The sequence below is a fragment of the Oryx dammah genome, unplaced genomic scaffold, assembly GCF_014754425.2.
Source record: "Oryx dammah isolate SB20612 unplaced genomic scaffold, SCBI_Odam_1.1 HiC_scaffold_16, whole genome shotgun sequence".
Lineage (NCBI taxonomy): Eukaryota > Metazoa > Chordata > Mammalia > Artiodactyla > Bovidae > Oryx > Oryx dammah.
This window is the reverse complement of record NW_024070200.1, coordinates 60,267,395-60,287,808: the sequence shown is the minus strand read 5'-3', so window position 1 is coordinate 60,287,808 and position 20,414 is coordinate 60,267,395. Positions and strand designations below refer to the sequence as shown.

General features: G+C 40.2%; 1 non-coding gene across 1 annotated transcript; it reads right to left on the bottom strand.

Moving 5' to 3' along the window:
* Nucleotides 1–19,051: 19,051 nt before the first annotated feature.
* LOC120875779 lies at nucleotides 19,052–19,156 on the bottom strand. The gene has a single exon (XR_005724078.1). It is a non-coding gene; the product is annotated as a U6 spliceosomal RNA (small nuclear RNA).
* Nucleotides 19,157–20,414: the final 1,258 nt, after the last annotated feature.

Genomic DNA, 20,414 nt, shown 5'->3' with positions numbered 1-20,414 from the left:
ATGTAAACCACCTGAGACCTTTGCATATGGGAAGATATGCAAAAGGAAAGCCTGGTCTCAATAAGGGTCAGGACTGCTGCCCCTGCATAACTCTGCATATTCCATTATTTCTTTATGTACAACTTGGGGTATATAAGCTGCTTTTGAAAATAAAGTTGTGGGTCTGGCACCAATGCTTGACTCCCCCATGTCATTCTTTTCTTGTTTTTCTGGCTGAATTCCCATCTGGAGCGTGTAGGCTCACCGAGTCTACTTATTTGCCCAGGCTTCTAAGACCCACGTGAGAGGGAGCCCAAGGCAGGGCACCCTCCACTATTCAAGCGGGCGCTGGTGGCCTACGTAGATGGTGCAAGTTCCTTGTCTTGGAACTTTATTAGTTTTCCACGTAAACCAAGTTATTCAGCCTCTCTTTTTCCACTAATTTTCCTACTATACTATTCTTTCCTAATCTCTCTTTATATTTCTAAGTAAATAAGTTTTTCCTTGCCAACTCTGTCCCTGCTTCGAATTCCCTGGATCCACTGGGGCTGGACCCTGGCAATTTGGGAGACATTTTGTTTATGTCAATGACCTTTTCCTAGATTTAGAGGCTCAGATCCTCTGGTCTTATACTATGGCCACTGGGCAATTCCAACAGGATATATGCTTGTGGGGTGTCAACCAGGACCCAAAAGATTCTAAAGAGCTACTACGATATGCTCCAGGGACTCAAGTCCTAATTAAAGTCTGTAAAGATGGGTCCCCAAAGGCTCAACTCCAGGCGACATGGAAGGGCCCCTACTCTGTAATACTTTCTACCCCCACAGCATTCAAGGTATCAGGACATGACTCCTGGATTCACTACTCATGAGTCAAGCCATGGAATAAAACAGAAGAGGACACTCAATACACCTGTGAGCCCCTGGAGATCTCAGATACTCATTCAGGACTACAAATGAGTTCCATTCTAATGAACACCCCAAAATTAAGTTTCTGGGGATAAATTTTCTTAAGTGAAGTGAAGTTGCTCAATCATGTCCGACTCTTTGCAAACTGGTGGACTGTAGGCCACCAGGCTTCTGCGTCCATAGGATTTCCTAGCAAGAATACTGGAGTGGGTTGCCATTTCCTTCTCCAGGGGATCTTCCCGACCCAGGGATCGAACCCAGGTCTCCCACATTGCAGGCAGACTCTTTAACCTCTGAGCCACCAGGGAAGCCAGCCAACACAGCTTGGCAGGGGTTATACTCCAAAATAGGCAGGAGATAGATCTCCTGATTCCTGAATAAGGTTGGATTGGGCCATCTTGAATGAGATGTGTTGTTTCCAGGTAAATACCTCCAGCTAAATTAAAGAAAGTCTCACAGTCCTCAAGAAAAACATTCAGATCCTATGGGATCTCAAAGAATGAGCTGGAGAGTCCTCAGGGTGGCTATGGTCTCTCTTTGGGGGATCCTTCTCCTGGTGAGGGGGAATTTGGAGTTGGCTAATGCCCCTACTAATCCCTGTTATCATCATATTGATGCTGCTTATGATTGCTCCATGTATTATCAATTGTCTAATCCGTTTTGTCTCTGCCCAGGTCAACAAGCTACAACATGCAGTGCCAGTTCAACAAGGATAAATGAAGCTACACCTGGCCATGGAAAATATCACTCACCCTTCGATGGACACTGCTGTAAGGGCTCTGAGGCTTGAGACCAGCAAGAGGGGGAGGCCCGGTGCCCCTTGCCATACCAGCTCAGCAGAGAGTAGCCAAAGAGACCTCAATGCCCATATTCCCAAAGAATTAGGCCTCCCATCTTTTGAGGAAGTAATGTTAGGTAGTTAGAATAGGAAAAAGGAGTCCAAAATGTCAGTGGCTAAAACACAAAGGAAGGGAAAAGCCCGTGAAAATGGAACAAAAGAAAATCCACAGACCTGAGTGAGAACCTCAGGTCAAAAAAAAAAAAAAAAAAACAGCTCTCCTGGCCAGTTGTGGGGCAGGCTCAGGGGGAGGAGAAAAAAAAACAGAAAAAGAGGAACCAAACTTGATCTGCTGACCTCTTTTGGGTCGGCCTGCCCTCATTCTTCAAGAATGTATTTTTCTTTGCTTGCGAAGTAACACTGAGCTGTAACCAAGCTGTAACACTGGTCCACTGTTTCAAATTTTTGCTGCAGAGAGACAGAACAGAGGAAATTGCGCACTACCCCGACATACTGAAACAGTGACAGACTATTTCCTTGGGCTCCAAAATCACTGCAGATGGTGACTGCAGCCCTGAAATTAAAAGATGCTTGCTCCTCAGAAGGAAAGTTATGACAAACCTAGACAGCATATTAAAAAGCAGAGACATTACTTTGCCAACAAAGGTCCGCATAGCCAAAGCTATGGTTTTTCCAGTAGTCATGTACAGATGTGAGAGCTGGACCATAAACAAGGCTAAGCACCAAAAATGATGCTTTTGAATAGTAGTGTTGGAGAAGACTCTTGAGAGTCCCTTGAACTGCAAGGCGATCAAACCAGTCCATCGTAAATGAAATCAGTGCTGAATATGCATTGGAAGGACTGATGCTGAAGCTGAAACTCCAATACTTTGGCCACCTGAGGCAAAGAACCAACTCATTGGAAAAGACCCTGATGCTGGGGAAAATAGAAAGCAGGAGTAGAAGGGGATGACAGAGGACAAGATGATTGGATAGCATCACCAACACAATGGACATGAGTTTGAATCAACTCCAGGACTTGGTGATGGACAAAGAAGCCTGGCATGCTGCAGTCCATGGGGTCAGAAAGAGTCAGACACGACTGAGCAAATGAACAACATGAGTCTTCTCCACCAAATACTCACACTTTTTACCTCTGTGGAATCTTCAAGAAGAATCTTGCCTAGAGAATCCCAGGGATGGGGGAGCCTGGTGGGGTTGCACAGAGTCGGACAGGACTGAAGCGACTTAGCAGTAGCAGTAGCAGAGTGTTTAGCCTTGGGCATTTCCAGGCCTCTGTAACTCAAGTGTCTTACAATCAGAGCTTTTGCTCCAGGTGTGCCTCTCAAGTCACGGGTCCTCCCAAGGCTTCTGTGCTTATCCAAATCACACCCAACCTCTAGGATCAGCTCAAGGGAACTCCCTGAAGCTTTTCCCAAGTCTTCTAGTTCATTGGTCCTCCCACAAGGATGGTTCTGGACTTTTCAAGGGGTGGAAATAATTTTTTAAAGCCATTGGCCTTCATACTTGGGCTTCCTTCAAGGAGATTTTCCTGTGAAATTGTCTGTCACGCTGCCTCCTCTATTTTGCCTTCACAAGCACCTTCTCCTACTCCTCATCCACCTGGAATCTTGAAATCCTGCAGAGACTCAGGATCCAGAAAAGGTGCTCTGGATACCAACCAAGGGAAACTTTGAACTTTGGTGTGAAGAAAGCAAATGTCCAGGAAACGCACCTTTTTGCAAGCAGGTGGATTCTAGTTTCTTACTTTCAGCAATATTGTAGAAGGATCTCCTGGAGTGGCGAGATGGTAGATTAGTAAAATAATTTCAGAAGGTTGATTACTATGTGATTTTGGGCATATATCTCAGATGGCATTCTTTAAAATAAGCAATATTAACAGCATTTCTTTCATTCTTATCTACTTGTTTGTGTAAAAATATTTATTCAGTGTGTATATTTATCAAATAAAAATAAGAGTATAAATGATGTCATATTGTATCTCAGTCTAGCAATATGCAATAACTATCCATGCATACATGATCAAGTTGAAAAAGACCTCATGCATCTCATTAAATGTACATCTCCAATACAATCATATGAGATTTTGTTCAGTTGCTCAATCGTGTCTGACTCAGCAACCCCATGGACTGCAGCTCCCAGAGCTTGTTCAAACTCATGTCCATTGAGTCGTGATGCCACCCAACCATCTTGTTCTCTGTCATCCCCTTCTCCTTCTGCCTTCAATCTTTCCCAGCATGCGTCTTTTCTAATGAATCAGCTCTACATATCAGGTGGCCAAAGTACTGGAGTTTCAGCTTCAGCATCAGTCCTTCCAATGAATATTCAGGGTTGATTTCCTTTAGTAAATTGATTTCCTATAGGCAAAGTAATGAGAAGTACTTACCTATCAGTATTAATAACTGGAATGTTAAACCCACTGAGAAAAAATAAAATCTTGTCAGTTTCATTGACTAAAAATACTAGTTAAAGGAGAAAAAGGAAGGATATGAAATTTCTAGTAAAGAGGAACTTGTCTACAATTTTATAATGGATGTTGTTGTTGTTCAGTTGCTGAGTCATGTCCAACTCTTTGCAACCTCATGGACTGCATCATGCCAGGTTTCCCTGTCCTTCATTATCTCTCAGAGTTTGTTCAAGTTCATGTTCATTGAGAGGTATCCGAATACTATAGTATCTAGATTCCATTGGATACATTCAAAATGGAGCACTATTTTTGAAAGTCACTATTTACATTATACTGAAAAATATGTTCTTTGTAACTAGATTTATAATGATGCATTTTGGAAATCAAATTTTAAATGTACCACTGAATATGTTTTTCAGTGTTTTGCAGAGAGTTGCCAAACAGAAAGATTTAAAGACCACTGTCTTAGTATTTTTTTCACCTTGTAACTTGATATTTCATGACACTGTTACATACTCTGTCTTTAACTTACTACTATGTGACTTAATCTCTGGGCTCCAGTGTTAGTAAGAGCTTTTGAGTTTCATGAATTGCCACTAAACCAGGATTTATCAAGCAGCTGCTCTGCATTTAGAACAGCAGTTCATATGCAAATGTAGCACACAATTTTTATAAATAAATATAATATAAAGCATATTATATACTTATATAATATATTAATAATATTATATATATTACTAATATATAATATCTATTCAGTCTTCATATATATGTCTTTATATATTATATATTAATATTATATTTAATATGTATACTGACATAAGTTTAGGTGAACTCTGGGAGTTGGTGATGGACAGGGAGGCTTGGTGTGCTGTGATTCATGGGGTCGTAAAGAGTCGGACATGACTGAGAGACTGAACTGAACTGAACTGATATATTATATAATATTAAATAATAATATATAATGTATATTATATACATGTTATTATTATGTATATTATTATATATAATATGTTATCTTATAAATATTTTATATATACATTATATAATATAAATATAATTATACTATATAATATAATATTTAGCATAATATATAGTATATTAGTTGTATATAATATCATATATAATATATTATATTATTGATATTATATTATATAATATTATATTTTTATTTATATATTATTTATATTATATTAATTTTATAATATTAGATATTTTATATATTATATATATTATATATTATATATAATATATGTATATTATATTTATATATAATAATATACTATATAACATATTTATTATATAATATATTCTATTATATATATTTATAACAATATTATATATTATTAATATTCATTATATATATTCAGTCTTCACCTAAGTGAAGATGACAAATGTGAGTAAAATATCGGTAAAAACTGATATTTTATACTGCATTTACTTGTATTTAAGTATATAGCTGAATTCATTAGAAAAGACCCCAGTCCTGGGAAGGATTGAAGGCAGGAGGAGAATGGGCTGACAGAGGCCGAGATGGCTGGATGGCAGCAGCGACTCAATGGACGTGAGTTTGAGCAAACTCCGGGAGATGTTGAAGGACAGGGAGGCCTGGCACGCTGCCGCCCGTGGGGCCAGAGAGAGACAAGACTGAATGCACAGCAACAAACTCTGTTTAAAAGACAAGCAAACAGCTCATGCTGGGAGGCTGTTTCTCTAATACTTAAGGTAGTCAGAGCATAACCTTACAAATTCTCACAAACAGTAAATAAATAAATTTCTGACCCTATCAGATTGGAAATATAGACAAAATCCCAAAGGGGTAATATAAAAAAAAAAAACTCAAGGCTTTACTCAGAGCTTATTTACTCATATATTTAAAATAACAAGAATGAGCTGTACATCTGTTATCACAGTCACAATAAAATTGTGGAGGACTGTAGAGGAGATAAGACATTCGTGCTTTCTCTTTTGGAGGGAGAGTGAAGTGTCTTCCTACCAGTGGGAGAGGAGATTCCCTTAGGGAAAGTGTGAAAAGCAAAGCGTGTGGGACTAAGAGACATAGCTGCATGCCACGTGAACATCACCTGGGCAAGAACAAAATAATTAGAATTAGCATCTGCTAAAATAGATTCACAAGATTTTGTTTGCTTTATTTACCAAGGCAGAAAAGTATGAAATGATTTTAGGAAGATTTCCCTCAAATCTTTTTATAATTTGAAAGTAAAACTGGAATGAACAATAGAAAGTAATTTCTAAATTTCTAACTGGAAATTTCTAGCAAAGGAACTCCTCATTCCCGCAGGATTACAAGGCTCATTTCCCCTATAGTTTCCAGGTAAACAAGGTAGCTTAGTCTAAAGTTTCTCCCCGTTGCCCCCTACCCCGGCCCCGGCCTGAACTGCCACCACAATGTCTTGCAAGGTGACTGGAGGCATATTTTGAAAGCACCTTGCTACCAGCTGCAGTGGCTGAATAAGTAAACTGGACTGTTCTTGGCAGGACATAGGCTCCAGAGGCTGTGTCTACATCAGGAGGCTCTTTTGCAAGTTCTGAACTCAGAGCTGAGCCTCCAGGGAGACTGTAGCTTGATTTCTGTGTGTCAATGAGGTCACTGGCCTTTAGCAAAGAGACAAGGAAGTAGGGAGACAGCATCTCTGAAACTAAACTAAAAAGAAAGTGCTGTATCATATGAAAATACAAATAATATTAGTGAAAAACATATTACAGAATTCTCAGTGTTTTGATGTGTGGCCTCTACCAGTCTGTTTTTCTTTATACAGTATCTACATAATTATTTTGTGTATGTGCATGTGTGTGACGCATATTGCAATCCTATCTTTTTAACAACACATTTTGGACATTCTTCCATGTTATTAGATATGCTTCTATATCAGGGTCTTGAACGGTTATGTAGCATGCCAATGTAATCATGTATCAGGGCTTATTTAACCAAGTTCCTCTTTTGAACACTTGGTTATTGTCTTTTTAAGGCTTTTAGTTTTATTGCTGTGACAAACAACTCAGTGGTAAAGGACTTGTGCTAATGAGTAAGAGGGGGGTTTATTCTTGCTCCTGTTCCTGTCTGTCTAGACCTTTGCAATGGGTGAACTGTCTTCAGTCATTTGTGGGTTGGAGTTTCCTATTCTGGTGATCCCCAAAGGATGGCCAATTCTGTCCCTTCTCTTCTAGTAAGATTAAAGTTAAAGAAAACTTGAGATTTAGGAATGGAGATTAGAGAAAGCCCCAGCTCCCTCTAAGAATCTGAACCAACAGCGGCTCTGTGCAGGTTCAAAAGTCATGTCATCTCAGAGGCCACAACCTTTAACAGGGTGGCTTGACAATCTCAAAGATAAATACTAAAGTAAAGAAATTAAGCAATTGGAAAGAAGAAATAAACCAGGGGCTATGTTCTGAGTGGGTCTATTGACCTCTCACTCGATGCCACAAAAAAATGCCCAAGAGGTTTCCCATATCAATGCCAAAGGATGACATCATGTCCTTGAGCTGCAACAGCCCAGGCCTGTTGGCAAGTGTTGGGACAGGAGGCTAAGGTAGGAAGGGAGCAGGGGCGGTTACTATGGTCGTGACATTGGTCATAGGAAGGCTGCCTTGATTTCCAATCACCATAGATACTCCTCCAGGCATTGTGTTAACCAGTCTCAGAAGCAGGGCAGAGGGAGCTCTGTAATCGGCTCCTCCTGAATTTTCAGTGCTGTTATCAAATCTTTGCAGCTGATGCTCATAGTATGCTGCTATGCCTGGGAAGAGATTGTTCATTTCTAACCCCAGTTACTTGCATCCTGCAAGAATACATCCAGCTCTCTGAAGGGAGAACTGTAGTAGATCCCCTGAGTGAGGAATCAGACTTTTGGGGAAAATTTGTGCTGCACATAATTCCAAGCAGTAGCATGCTGGTAAATGTTAAACAATAAGCTCCAAAACAAAAATACTGATAGGAAGCATTTGCCCATTTCCATGGTGTCAGTGTTCTCACCATGGCTAATTTTCAAGCAATCATTTGTGATGTCATGGATATGGAGTTGAGAAGAGCTGCATACAGTTGGATGTTCATAGCTGGCCTGGAGTTTTCTCTAGTGCAACCAGATATGGGGTGGGTGGGGAGCAATGTACTGGAGAAATTCCCTCCTTTGGCCATAGGTACCTGAGGAAATCTCCCTGTCTCCACTTCAGTACCCCGTCAGCCACACCTGACCATTCTTGGTGAAGACCCTTTGTCAGGGATGTCTGCTGTTGAAGTCTCATTTCTCCGGAAGCCCTGCCTTCAATTCCCCACCATCGCTTGGCCTGCACCACTCACACCTTCCTATTCTCTGGGAACTTGGCCAGAATAGGGGAGGGTGTTGTAACAGGCTCTGGCTGCTCCTTGTTCCACCCCTACTGCTTAAAGGGAAACTGAAACTTCCTCTCAGAGGAAGCAGAGGACAAATTGAGAAACCAGCAACAACTTATATACACTATTGTGTGTAAAACAGTTAACTAGTGGCAAGCTGCTGCATAACAAAGGGAGCCCCGCCTGGTTCTCTGTGATGACCTAGAAGGGTAGGATGGTGTGGGGGGCAAGGGGGGGCTCTACACATAATTATGACTGATTTATGCTGATGTGTGACAGAGATCACCACAACACGAGAAAGCAATTATCCTCCAATAAAAAGATGAGCAAATAAAAATTTTAAAAAGAGGAAAAAAGAACACTTGCATCTCATTTCTGCAAGGCCAACTGAGCCCAGCTGCTTCCCAAGTTATTTCAAGATCATGCACTTATAGCCCCTTCCCTTTAAATACCTTTATTCTGTCTCCATGATTAATTATAAAACTGATTATTCTCCAAGAGCCAGCTGTCTTTTGGATATCTCCTCTGTCTGCCCCAGGATAGAATTAAAGCCTCCCCCATCTCCCATACTCCCATGTAATTGTGGAGCTACCTCATCTTTTGAATGTGTAGAATGGGATTTCAATTATTTGCTTATTACTTGTTTCCAGTCTCAGGCTATGCGCTTCTAGAAGACAGAGCCCAATCTTCTCCGTCTTCAGCCTTCAGCACAGTGTCTGGCATGTGATCAGCCCTCCAAACATATTTGTCAAAGTCATACATGAATCAATAAGTGAACTAAAGTCTAGAGTCATCAGAAAACAGGACGCTTGTAAAAACACTTTTGGTCATATTTTCCTGAATATATATTTCAAAATGGTTTAAATAATTAGGGGTAACAATTATTGACAAGAAAGTTCAGAGGTGGAGCAGTTCCAGAGGTGGGACCAGTCAGGGTCTCAGAAATGTCCTCAAGGAGTCCACTGTCCTCCTCTGCCTTTCTTGGCATATTGATTTTTGGGAAAAGATAGCAAGAGAGCTGTATATGGCAGCAAGAAGGTTGCAGAGGCTCCAGGCATCACATCCAAACATAAAACAAAGAAAGACTCTCTTGTGTCTTAAAGGAAATTTCTCAGAAATTCTTTTTCTCTTTTCCCCATAAGCAGATTTCCTCTTGTGTGGTAAGGGAACTGCAATGATTGATTTGAACTAAGGAAAAAGTTCTCTTAAACTTCATGGCCAGCCAGGGTTCTGGAGGTGGGATGTGGATGATTATCTGGTGGACACCACCAGTTGCCACACATACAGTCAACTGAAGTAAAGTATTGAATTGTGATTCATATGACCAAACTTCATGCATTCCACATGTACAATGATGGCTGAACATTAGAAAATCTGATGTAATTTATGACACCAATTGTAAGAGAAAAAAAATGTTCATTTTTAACAGATTCAGAGGAAGCTTGGGATAAAATTCAATACCTACTCATGATTTTTAATAAGATTTAGTAAATTTATTGAAAGAAACACATGAAACAGAGCAAATATGTTTAACGATTAAACTTACAGATATCAGAAAAATATGCTCAGAACTACTGTTTTATGCAAGACTTTTCTATAGAGCATAGCCGAGTACAAGAGAAAGAAATAAACTGCATGAGTATGAAAGAAGAAAAGGCTATTATTATTTACAGAGGACATGATTATCTTCATAAAAACTTAGACTCTTCAGACAAATTATTAGTATTAATGAAAGTTTGAAATAGCACTGGAAAAGAGATAAATTTCTATAAAATCAGTCACAAAGGTACAGATTAGCAACATGAAAAAAGACGCTCTCCAAAAAGAAGTATTTACAGCAACAAAATATATAAGTTTCTTAGGAATAAATTTAATAAGAGCTAAGAATGATATTTTGGAGAAGGAAATGGCAACCGACTCCAGGACTCTTGCCTAGAGAATTCCATGGACAGAGGAGCCTGGTAGGCTGCTGTCCATGGGGTCACACAGAGTCAGACATGACTGAAGTGACTTAGCATGCATGCATGCATTGGAGAAGGAAATGGCAACCCGCTCCAGTGTTCTTGCCTGGAGAATCCCAGGGACGGGGGAGCCTGGTGCGCTGCCGTCTATGGGGTCGCACAGAGTCGGACACGACTGAAGCAACTTAGCAGCAGCAACATCAGCAAGAATGATATTTATGGAGAAAATAAAAATTATTATTCAAATATATTTTAACAGAGTCAAATCAATGAGGGAGATAGATTATATTTGTGCATAGAGAAACCAAAACATCACAAAAAGTTTTAAACTTCCCCAAATAATCTAAAAATCCAATATAACTCCAAACAACATATCAGAAAATTTTATGAAAATTGACAAGGCCAACAAATAATTGCTCTTTTTCAAGACAGTTTTGAAGAGAACTAACTAGGGCAGAGATGTGATATTTGACCAGAAATCGAGACTTATTCTGAAACTATGGTAATTTGACCAGTGTGCAAACGGCAAAAGTCAGATATACAGACCCGTGGAAGAAATAAATGACCCCAGTAACTATCTAATGCTTAAACTGAAACTTAATACATGAGAGGGTTGTATTGTAAATCAGTGTCAAAAGAACAGTCCATTTAACAAATCTTTTGGAGCAATTGGTTATTAAGGAAAGAAATGAAATTTATTCTTACCTCACACAGTATGTAAAAATCAACCTAAAAACAATAAAGACATAAAATATGAGAATATTGATTTTTTAATAAAAATATTTAATAAAACATCTTTATGATCTTGTGGTAGGGCAAGAATTTTTTTAAAGATACAAAGAGGATAAACATAAAGATGTCTGATAAATTCAACTTGATTAAAATTATGGGAAGACTGTGTTTCAAAGCAGAAGGGAACAAAGGGTCGGGGGAGAAAACCATAGACAAGGATAAGGTGTAAAGATGTTTGCAATACATTGCAACATACATGCAACGTATAAAGAAAATAAAACATATACAATACAACATATAAAGAACATTTAAAATTGGATGATAAGAAAACAAATAATACTATTAGGGAAATGAGCAAATGATATAAATAGATAATTTGTAAAAAAAAAATACCCAAATGAGCCATAAAGAAAAAATAATTAACCTCATCATAATTAGGAAATGCAAAGTTAAAGAAATACAAAGTTGGGCTTCCCTAGTGGCTCAGCTGGTAAAGAATGTGCCTGCAATGTGGGAGACCTGGGTTCGATCCCCCGGTTGGAAAGATCCCCTGGAGAAGGGGATGGATGCCCTCTCCACTATTCTGGTCTGGAGAATTTCATGGACTGTATAGTCCATGGGGTCGCAAAGTCAGACATGACTGAGTGACTTTCACAAAGTTAAAAGACAGTCAGATTGGCGTCAGGTTGACAAAGACTGGAAATTGAAAATACGAAGTATTGATGAGAATGTGGAGAAAGAGGAAGTCATACTTTGCACGTACAGAGGTTGTATACAACCAGTTTGTAGAGCAGTTTAGTCACATGAAATAAAGATGAAAATGAACATACTCTGTGATCCAGCAATCCTATTTCTAGGAAACATCCAAAAGAAAATTTCACATCTGTGCCTGAGGAGACACATGGAAAATAGAAAGTACATGAAAATAGAAAATATATGAATGCATTCAGTGATAGAATGACAGGATGGGATGTAAGAACATGCATATCAACTTCATATATGAAAGCAAAAAATTAGAAACTTCTTCAGTATTAACAAGAGGATGGTGCATTACCTAAAGTATGTTTGTGTAGTGAAGTACTATCCAACAATGACGATAAATGACCTGGAACTATATGCATCAACCTGGACAATTCTTTTTATTTTTCCTTTGAGGCTGAATTCATTTAAAAATTTTTAAATTCAGTTCAGTTCAGTTGCTCAGTTGTGTCTGACTCTTTGTGACCCTGTGGACTACAGCACGCCAGGCCTCCCTGTCCATCACCAACTCCTGGCGTTTACTCAAACTCATGTCCACTGAATCGCTGATGCCATCCAACCATCTCATCCTCTGTAGTCCCCTTCTGCTTCCACCTCCAGTCTTTCCCAGCATCAGGGTCTTTTCCAATGAGTCAGCTCTTCGCATCAGGTGGCCAAAGTATTGGAGTTTCAGTTTCAGCATCGGTCCTTCCAATGAATATTCAGGATTGATTTCCTTTATTTATTTATTTTTTATTTTTATTTTTTATTTTTTTTATTTCCTTTAGGATGAACTGGTTGGATCTCCTGCAGTCCAAGGGACTCTCAAACCATCAATTCTTTGGCTCAGCTTTCTTTATAGTCCAAATCTCACATCTGAAAGAGTCATTTCCTAGGCAGGTTGATAAGAAGTCTAGGGGTCCCCAAGGAGAGAGGGGTCTGGAATTCTCACGGAGGAAGAAAGGACAAACTTTTTTTTTTTTTCCTTCTCTACATTCAAGATTATATAACAATAATGTATCCTGCCTGAGGACAGTCTCTGGATTAAACCTTCTGGCTAATTCTGTTTTCTTAAAATGTAAATTATGGGAGTAGGTCTGGTGAGGTCTTTACAACCTCCAGACATTCTTTGGATTCATTGGAGAGTATATAACTTCATTGCTAACACTAGCAAGGGGGTACTCTTTCTGCCCCACTTCTGATGCCTATGTCAGAAGCTTTCTCTATCTCTTTTAAACTTTAATAAAACTTTATTACACAAAAGCTCTGAGCGATCAAGCCTCGTCTCTGGCCCCAGATTGAATTCTTCTCATCCGGGGGCCAAGAATCCCAGTGTCTTTGTATGATTCAACAACAACGTTTCACATCCATACATGACTACTGGAAAAACCATAGCCTTGACTAGATGGACCCTTGTTGGCAAAGTAATGTCCCTGCTTTTTAATAAGCTGTCTAGCTTGGTCATAACTTTCCCTCCAAGGAGGAAGCATTTTTTAATTTCATGGCTGCAGTCACCATCTCTAGTGATTTTGGAGCCCCAAAAGATAAAGTCTGTCACTGTTTCCATTGTTTCCCCATCTATTTGCCATCAAGTGATGGGACCAGATGCCACGATAGTAGTTTTCTGCATGTTGAGCTTTAAGCCAACTTTTTCATTCTCCTCTTTAACTTTCATCAAGAGGCTCTTAAGTTTTTCTTCGCTTTCTGCCATTAGTGTGGTGTTATCTGCATATCTGAGGTTATAAAGTTGAATTAAATTAAAATGAAACTTGTGAACAATGTCACCAACATACTATTTACATAGCGTGCAGTTGTGCAAAATGATACTCAGTATTGCGTAGTTGTGCAGGATTGTGGAGGCCCAGGTATGATGGACATCCTCGGGAGGAATCAGATGGGGAACATAGACTGACTCAAGGTGTGTGAGTGCAGTTCTATTTCTTAAGCTGGAAGGCAGATACCCTCACATTTATTATATTATTTTCTCCATAGTTTTATATGTCAGAAATATTTCACAATATTTTTCTCGAAGATCAAAAAGTGAAAGTGAAGTCACTCAGTCGTGTCCGACTCTTTGCGACTCTATGGACTGCCGCCTGCCAGGCTCCTCTGTCCATGGAATTTTCCAGGCAGGAATACTGGAGTGGGCTGCCATTTCCTTCTCCAGGGGATTGAAAGAAAGACGCAGCTCTCTAGTGACGGTAAAGAAACACTGGTGAGTTGATGAACACCCTTTCTTTCATGTGTATCACTGAAGCTCACAGAAATGTCTTCCCATGACCTGAGAAGAAGGTGCTACTCTAACATCCTGTGCTGTATGGGGCATCTCCCACAGAAGTATTAACGTGAACAATGTGCGTAGGAGCACATTTTAAAAATTGCAAGTTAGTTAAATGCTTGTATAAAAATCTGAAATGCTTTCCAAGGAATGTGATTCTCTCCCTACATTGTGAGTCACTCAGTTCTGCCTGGAAATATTAGGGAATGCAGGCCAAAGGCTGACTCAAATGCTTTTGTCAATTGTTACCCAGTACGTGTGGTTCCTCCCTTGAGTTCTCAAGTCTTCCGGATCATCTGATCACAGTTGATAGTGGAGCGTGAGTTTCTTGTTTCAACCTCACCTGGTTCTGCAATCCAACTCACATTAGTGGACTTGGGAAACAAGAAACTTTTTACCAGGGAGAACCAAGGACTGCCTTTGAGAGGTCAGATGCCTCAGTGCAGTTTTCTCAACCACTTGATGCTGTTTGTAGCTGGCTGTGAAGGGATGGCTTTGGGTCCAGTTGTGGTCAGTAAGAGCTAGACCAGTTCTTTCTTCCTGAGAAAGGCTGCTCAGCTAGACTCGGGGAAGACAGCCCCCAGACAATGGGCTTAACAACCCAGCTCTGCCCTGTGCCATTTTTGAGACCTGGGCTGAGTCAATTATCTTCCTTGAGCCTCTGATTCTTCATCTGAAAAGTAGTATGTTTTTAACGTTAAACTAAACAGTATCTGATAAATCTAGCCCACATGAAAGGTATTCACTGAGATCCCTAGCCCAGTGAAGACCCTTCCAGTCCCCCTGAAACACTTTCTGACTCTCCTCTGACTATGCGAAAATGATCCTTTTAAATTTAGTCCTTAAAGCATTAGTATAAATGAACTTGTAGGTTTGCTTAAACATCTCTGGAACAACAACAAAACCAGTTTATGAACGAGAGACTTCAAATTACAGCACTCTGTAAGTGTGGTATGCTCATGGTTCATAAGAAGGTTTTTAATGGTGTGCTTTTATATGCTGAAATTAATGACATTGTTTGGTTTTCCTTGGATTCATCTTTATAGTTGCCTCCTGGTGGAGAATGGATGTGAAGAGTTCAGCCTAGCACACAGTAGGTCCTCAGTGGGTGGGGGTACTGTTATTAATGCTCTCTTCTCTAATCAGCATTGCTCCTTGTTGGAACAGTGACACACCAAAATGCTAGAGGTCTGCATTGGTGACTGTGGCATCGTGCTATTGGGTTGAGTGGGGGTGGGGGCAGACTGCAGGCAATGAGGCACTCAGTCCATCACTTCTCCCCACCAATTTTTCAAGAGTTGAGAAAAATAAGACAAATCACCTTCTCTTGAAATAGTGTATGTGGTAAAGTAGTAAAGTCTGGACTGTGCAATGGGAGACCTATGGTGGAGATGGACTTCCTGCTCAGTGGCTCAGGCAAGCTGGTGGGATTCCTATCCTTGGATCTCCTAGAAGGATCTGTGAGGTATCCAAGGTCCATTGCTGTGTCCTCAGAGCTTACCCTTATGTCCCAAGCAACCTCACCCCCTGCATCACCCTTTCTTGTACCGCGTCATGTTAGTATCGTTGTCAGTCGCCTTCACATTGTCAAAAGGGTCACAGCCTCCTGATGGATGATGTAATCACCATGTAATCCCTATACCCTGTATCCAGCAAGGGATGACTCAGAAAGAAACTACACTTTGAACACATCGTTAGGTTTTGCTTTAGGCTTTCCCCCAACAGAAAAGAACAATGCAGTCCTGGCTCCTAAGCTCTGCCATTCACCTGCACCATTTCCTATAATACAAGGCTGGGTCCTGTGAAATGGATGGGCGGGTGTTGTAACAGCTGTAGGACCAGCTTCTCAGCTGGGAGTCTGCGTAGTGCCTGCTAGTCAGAGGAAGGGAACTTGATTTAAATAACTCGTCCAGTGAAGTTTAATTCTTTTTCCCTGGAGGCAAATCTTGAAATCCAGAATCCCAGTGTGTATGTACTATCTTTTCTGACAAAAGTAAGAGCTTGTATTTATGTTAAAAAGTGGATTGTATCTCCTCCTTTTTTATATTTATATTTCAAAATTTATATTCTGATATTCGAGAATATGAGCTACCTCGCTGGCTCAGTGGTAAAGAATCTGCCTGCAATGCAGGAGATGCAGGTTTGACCCCTGGGTCGGGAAGACCCCTTGAAGGAGGGCATGGCAACCCCCTTCAGTATTCTTGCCTGGAGAATACTATGGACAGAGGAGCCTGGTGTCGCAAAGAGTCGGAAAAGAGAGAAGTGACTGACCACACACATACAACAATATCTTTGGGTAGTGAGGTCAAGATTCTTTATTATATTGTAGGAAGACTTCTAAAATGATTGAACTTTCTTCAGTCCTTCTTAAAGAGGTGTATGCCCTAGTAGCTCAGCTGATAAAGAATCTGCCTGCAATGCAGGAGACCCTGGTTTGATTCTTGGGTTGGGAAGATCCCCTGGAGAAGGAACAGTATACACACTCCAGTATTCTTGGGTTCCCTGGTGGCCAAGATGGTAAAGAATCCACCTGCAATAAAGAATCGACCTGCAATGTGGGAGACCTGGGTTTGATCCCGGGGTTGGGAAGATCCCCTGGAGGAGAGCATGGCAACCCAGAGAATCCCATGGACAGAGGAGCTTGGAGGGCTCAGTAGAGTCCATGGGGTCACAGTCAGACATGACCGAGTGACTAAGCACAGCACAGCACAATGAGGGCTCATCAATGTTTTTCAAGGAAGAGTCTATTTTTTAAAAGATGTCTATTGACCAGAGAGAGATAGCCATATTGGAGAAAATCAGGAGAACAGGTATGTATTAGTGTTGTCTGGCAATGGCACCCTACTCCAGTACTCTTGCTTGGAAAATCCCATGGACAGAGGATCCTGGAAGGCTGCAGTCCATGGGGTCGATGAGGGTCGGACACGACTGAGCGACTTCACTTTCACTTTTACTTTCATGCATTGGAGAAGGAAATGGCAACCCACTCCAGTGTTCTTGTCTGGAGAATCCCAGGGACGGGGAGCCTGAGTCTGCCATCTATGGGATCTCATAGAGTTGGACACGACTGAAGAGACTTAGCAGCAGCAGCAACAGCAGTGTTGTCCGGCTACTGGGCAGATCCAGTCGCTCTACTATGCTGGCTTAAGAATGAGTCTGAAGCCAAAATTTTAAGCCTTCATCTGTGGTCCAGCTTCTTAAGAATGAAGACCAAAATTTTATATGAGACCAATTCTCTTCTCTCAAGACTGCGTGATTTTTATTTTGTCTCTAATTAGTTTTGCTGAAAGAACATCCCTTAAACATCTTAACGGAAACTATGTTTATTGGAAGGGAAGTCTTTTCTGGTTTAGCAAAGTTAGAGTGCTGATTGTGAAGGCTTTAAGGGTTCTCGGGGAATCCCCAGTCCATTCCTCTCTGCTTTCTTCATGGCTACCTCTGCCTGACCCCAGCCCTGGAGGGTAACCAGGACGGGAACTCAGCTCTGCGGCTGAGAACACATGTCAAGCTAGAACGCTTGACCCCAGAAACCTCTGTCATTTCTTTCTCTGGGTGAGTTGCTGAGATTCTGCAGAGCTAGAAGGCGACCATTCATAATGGCCCTGAGGGCTATGTAAGTCTCCTATACAAGATTGACCCCAGAAACCTCAGTTATTTCTTTCTCCAGGTGAGTTGCTGAGTTTCTGCAGAACTGGAAGGCGACCATTCATAATGACCCTGAGGGCTATGTAAGTCTCCTATCCCAAAATGTTATAAAGCAATGAAGGGCATTAGAGTCCATTGTTGGCTGAACTTGAGGCAACAGGAAAAGTCAGTACATGGCCTCTACCAATGAAAGTTTGAGTTTGGTATCACAAATGATGGGGAGAGAAAAGAAAAGGATCAGTGGAATAGAGTAGCTTTATCATTTTACTTTTAAATGAGGCCTCTGCCGTACTTACAATATCAATTGGACTTGTCATCACAAGCATTTAGAATGGCAGATTGCAACCTCTCAGTGTGTGTGTGTGTGTGTGTGTGTGTGTGTGTGTGTGTATGTGTTAAATGTCATCCTGACTTCTTATGATGGGGAGAACAATTTTTCAAAGTTAAATATAGAGTTACCATATAACCCAGCAGTTCAGTCTTTGGAAATTTCAAGAAGAACTGAAAGTAGGATTTTAAACTGATATTTGTACACGCTTGAAAAGGTACTGTGCACAGTAACGCTACTATTATTTATAGAAGCATTATTCACAATAGTCAAAAGGCCCATCAGGCAAATGCCCATCAGTGGATGAACAGATAAACAAAATGTGGTGTATACAAAGAATGGGATATAAAGTCATAAAGTGGCATGATGTACTGATACAGGCATGCTACAAAGAATGAGCCTGAAAACATTATGATAAGAGAAAGATGTTAGACATAAACGGCAATATATTATATGATTCCATTTATATGAAGTATCCAGAACAGACAAATCTACAGTCACAGAAAGTGTTTTAATGACTTCCAGGAGCTAGGTAAAGGGAAGATGGGGAAGGCCTACTTTTTTAAAGTCTATGAATATCAGAGATTTACTATTTTTTACACATACATACATTTTTATATTCTTTATATACATTTCCATTATGGTTTATCTCGGGATATTGAACAGAGTTCCCTGTGTTATACAGGAGGCCCTTGTTGCTTATCCAGTCTGCATTAACAGTTTCCATCTGCTAACCCCAACCTCTCACTTCATCCCTCCACCATTCCCCACCCTCTTGGCAACCACAAATCTGTTCTCTATGTCTGTGAGTCTGTATCTGTTCCATAGATAGGCTCATTTGTGTCTTACTTTACTAATAGATTCCACATATAAGTGATATCATAAGGTATTTGTCTTTCTGACTTACTTCACTTAGTATGACAACAAAAATATGGAATGTTTCAGGAATTTGCATGCCATCTTTGTGCAGGGGCCATGCTAATCTTCCCTGTATTGTTCCAGTCTTAGTATATGTGCTGGCAAAGTGAACATGGGTATGACTACTTAATGGGCAGTTTCCCTTTGGGGTGACAAATATGTTTTGAAACTAGATAGAGGTCATTGTTTGTAGGACATTGGGAGTGTCCTGAATACCACTGAATTGTATACTTTAAAATAGTTAATTTTATGTTATCTGAATTTGACCTCAACTAAAAAAATAATCTATGGTGGAATTTCAAGAATCCAAGAGGGGAGCTTTAAAAGGAAGTCAGAATACATTTCTTACACACTATACACACACATATAGACACACACAGAGGTGTGGATACAGAAGTTCCAGTGCAAGAATTGTTAACGTATATTGGCCAGGTATGATGGCTAATTTTGTGTCAACTTGACTGAGCCAGAGGTGCTCAGATATTTGGTTAAACATTGATATGGGTATTTCTGTGAGAGTGTTTATCATGAAATTATATTTAAAATCAGTAAGTTGTGTAAAGCAGATTTCCTCTCCGATGGTGGTGGGCCTTGATCAATAGCCAAAGGTCTGAATAGAACAAAAAGAAGGGCTGACTGTCCTGAGTAAGACAATTTCTTCTGCCTGACTGCACTCAAGCTGGGACCTTGACCTTGGCTTGCTGTCAGAAATGCTCCATCCACTCTCGTGAGTCTCCATCCTGCAGAATCAACTCTGTAGGTCTTGGGATTTGTCATTCTCCATAAGTGCATAAGCTGATTCTATGTAATAACTCTCTTTACATTTGTATCTCTATCTATCTATCACCTACTTTCTTATCTATCTCTCCTGTGAGTTCTCTGGAATCAATGCAGAGAACCCTAACACACCAATTTACCTGGTTTCTGACTCAATTATTCCTCTTTTCATTTCCTTTGCTATACAATGTCCTATTGTCTCCTTGACTTTACTTCAAGTAGCCTCAAACTTAATGGTCAACAAAATTACATACCCAACTTGAAATTACAATTTTTTCAGAAAATAAAGCTAACAACTCTACTGCTCTTTTGACTGAAAGTTAATTTTACCAAGTGTGAAGATGTCACCAAATCATGTTTCTGTGTCTGTCTTTATAAGAGCAAAGGCGTTGTTTAATTGTGCATTTTCTGACATATTAGTTTTATAATGGAACATCCAGGTTCCCCTCCGATCACATTGCCATAGATATGTTATAAAACAGTTTTTAAGTCCCATTCACTTTGATGGTTATAACTAATTGAAGCTGTGAAATACATGTAGGCCCAGCCCTCTGGAGTGTTCCTAATTCAGTTTCCACAGACATTTCTGAGAT